Raw genomic sequence first — 3,802 nt, forward strand, 5'->3', positions numbered from 1 at the left:
ACTGGCACTATATGGCAGTAGCAAGAAATGAGGGTATTTGTATTCCCAATATATTCTTTGAATTCCCAGTCAGACAATGGCACTGTATACCAGTATTAAAAATTGTGGGTGCACATAACCCCCATATATTCTTTGAATTCCCAGTCAGACAATGGCACTGTATACCAGTAGTAAAAATTGTGGGTGCACATAACCCCCATATATTCTTTGAATTCCCAGTCAGACAATGGCACTGTATACCAGTAGTAAAAATTGTGGGTGCACATAACCCCCATATATTCTTTGAATTCCCAGTCAGACAATGGCACTGTATACCAGTAGTAAAAATTGTGGGTGCACATAACCCCCATATATTCTTTGAATTCCCAGTCAGACAATGGCACTGTATACCAGTAGTAAAAATTGTGGGTGCACATAACCCCAATATATTCTTTGAATTCCCAGTCAGACAATGGCACTGTATACCAGTATTAAAAATTGTGGGTGCACATAACCCCCATATATTCTTTGAATTCCCAGTCAGACAATGGCACTGTATACCAGTAGTAAAAATTGTGGGTGCACATAACCCCCATATATTCTTTGAATTCCCAGTCAGACAATGGCACTATATACCAGTAGTAAAAATTGTGGGTGCACATAACCCCCATATATTCTTTGAATTCCCAGTCAGACAATGGCACTATATACCAGTAGTAAAAATTGTGGGTGCACATAACCCCCATATATTCTTTGAATTCCCAGTCAGACAATGGCACTGTATACCAGTATTAAAAATTGTGGGTGCACATAACCCCCATATATTCTTTGAATTCCCAGTCAGACAATGGAACTGTATAGCAGTAGCAAAAATTGTGGGTGCACGTAACCCCCATATATTCTTTGAATTCCCAGTCAGACAATGGCACTGTATACCAGTATTAAAAATTGTGGGTGCACATAACCCCCATATATTCTTTGAATTCCCAGTCAGACAATGGCACTATATACCAGTATTAAAAATTGTGGGTGCACATAACCCCCATATATTCTTTGAATTCCCAGTCAGACAATGGCACTGTATACCAGTAGTAAAAATTGTGGGTGCACATAACCCCCATATATTCTTTGAATTCCCAGTCAGACAATGGCACTATATACCAGTAGTAAAAATTGTGGGTGCACATAACCCCCATATATTCTTTGAATTCCCAGTCAGACAATGGCACTATATACCAGTATTAAAAATTGTGGGTGCACATAACCCCCATATATTCTTTGAATTCCCAGTCAGACAATGGCACTATATACCAGTATTAAAAATTGTGGGTGCACGTAACCCCAATATATTCTTTGAATTCCCAGTCAGACACTGGCACTATATGGCAGTAGCAAGAAATGAGGGTATTTGTATTCCCAATATATTCTTTGAATTCCCAGTCAGACAATGGCACTGTATACCAGTATTAAAAATTGTGGGTGCACATAACCCCCATATATTCTTTGAATTCTCAGTCAGACAATGGAACTGTATAGCAGTAGCAAAAATTGTGGGTGCACGTAACCCCCATATATTCTTTGAATTCCCAGTCAGACAATGGCACTGTATACCAGTAGTAAAAATTGTGGGTGCACATAACCCCAATATATTCTTTGAATTCCCAGTCAGACAATGGCACTGTATACCAGTATTAAAAATTGTGGGTGCACATAACCCCCATATATTCTTTGAATTCCCAGTCAGACAATGGCACTATATACCAGTATTAAAAATTGTGGGTGCACATAACCCCCATATATTCTTTGAATTCCCAGTCAGACAATGGCACTATATACCAGTATTAAAAATTGTGGGTGCACGTAACCCCAATATATTCTTTGAATTCCCAGTCAGACACTGGCACTATATGGCAGTAGCAAGAAATGAGGGTATTTGTATTCCCAATATATTCTTTGAATTCCCAGTCAGACAATGGCACTGTATACCAGTATTAAAAATTGTGGGTGCACATAACCCCCATATATTCTTTGAATTCCCAGTCAGACAATGGAACTGTATAGCAGTAGCAAAAATTGTGGGTGCACGTAACCCCCATATATTCTTTGAATTCCCAGTCAGACAATGGCACTGTATACCAGTAGTAAAAATTGTGGGTGCACATAACCCCAATATATTCTTTGAATTCCCAGTCAGACAATGGCACTGTATACCAGTATTAAAAATTGTGGGTGCACATAACCCCCATATATTCTTTGAATTCCCAGTCAGACAATGGCACTATATACCAGTAGTAAAAATTGTGGGTGCACATAACCCCCATATATTCTTTGAATTCCCAGTCAGACAATGGCACTATATACCAGTATTAAAAATTGTGGGTGCACATAACCCCAATATATTCTTTGAATTCCCAGTCAGACACTGGCACTATATGGCAGTAGCAAGAAATGAGGGTATTTGTATTCCCAATATATTCTTTGAATTCCCAGTCAGACAATGGCACTGTATACCAGTATTAAAAATTGTGGGTGCACATAACCCCCATATATTCTTTGAATTCCCAGTCAGACAATGGCACTGTATACCAGTAGTAAAAATTGTGGGTGCACATAACCCCCATATATTCTTTGAATTCCCAGTCAGACAATGGCACTGTATACCAGTAGTAAAAATTGTGGGTGCACATAACCCCCATATATTCTTTGAATTCCCAGTCAGACAATGGCACTGTATACCAGTAGTAAAAATTGTGGGTGCACATAACCCCCATATATTCTTTGAATTCCCAGTCAGACAATGGCACTATATACCAGTAGTAAAAATTGTGGGTGCACATAACCCCCATATATTCTTTGAATTCCCAGTCAGACAATGGCACTATATACCAGTAGTAAAAATTGTGGGTGCACATAACCCCCATATATTCTTTGAATTCCCAGTCAGACAATGGCACTGTATACCAGTATTAAAAATTGTGGGTGCACATAACCCCCATATATTCTTTGAATTCCCAGTCAGACAATGGAACTGTATAGCAGTAGCAAAAATTGTGGGTGCACGTAACCCCCATATATTCTTTGAATTCCCAGTCAGACAATGGCACTGTATACCAGTATTAAAAATTGTGGGTGCACATAACCCCCATATATTCTTTGAATTCCCAGTCAGACAATGGCACTATATACCAGTATTAAAAATTGTGGGTGCACATAACCCCCATATATTCTTTGAATTCCCAGTCAGACAATGGCACTGTATACCAGTAGTAAAAATTGTGGGTGCACATAACCCCCATATATTCTTTGAATTCCCAGTCAGACAATGGCACTATATACCAGTAGTAAAAATTGTGGGTGCACATAACCCCCATATATTCTTTGAATTCCCAGTCAGACAATGGCACTATATACCAGTATTAAAAATTGTGGGTGCACATAACCCCCATATATTCTTTGAATTCCCAGTCAGACAATGGCACTATATACCAGTATTAAAAATTGTGGGTGCACGTAACCCCAATATATTCTTTGAATTCCCAGTCAGACACTGGCACTATATGGCAGTAGCAAGAAATGAGGGTATTTGTATTCCCAATATATTCTTTGAATTCCCAGTCAGACAATGGCACTGTATACCAGTATTAAAAATTGTGGGTGCACATAACCCCCATATATTCTTTGAATTCCCAGTCAGACAATGGAACTGTATAGCAGTAGCAAAAATTGTGGGTGCACGTAACCCCCATATATTCTTTGAATTCCCAGTCAGACAATGGCACTGTATACCAGTAGTAAAAATTGTGGGTGCACATAACCCCAATAT

The sequence above is a fragment of the Leptodactylus fuscus genome, chromosome 1, assembly GCF_031893055.1.
Source record: "Leptodactylus fuscus isolate aLepFus1 chromosome 1, aLepFus1.hap2, whole genome shotgun sequence".
Lineage (NCBI taxonomy): Eukaryota > Metazoa > Chordata > Amphibia > Anura > Leptodactylidae > Leptodactylus > Leptodactylus fuscus.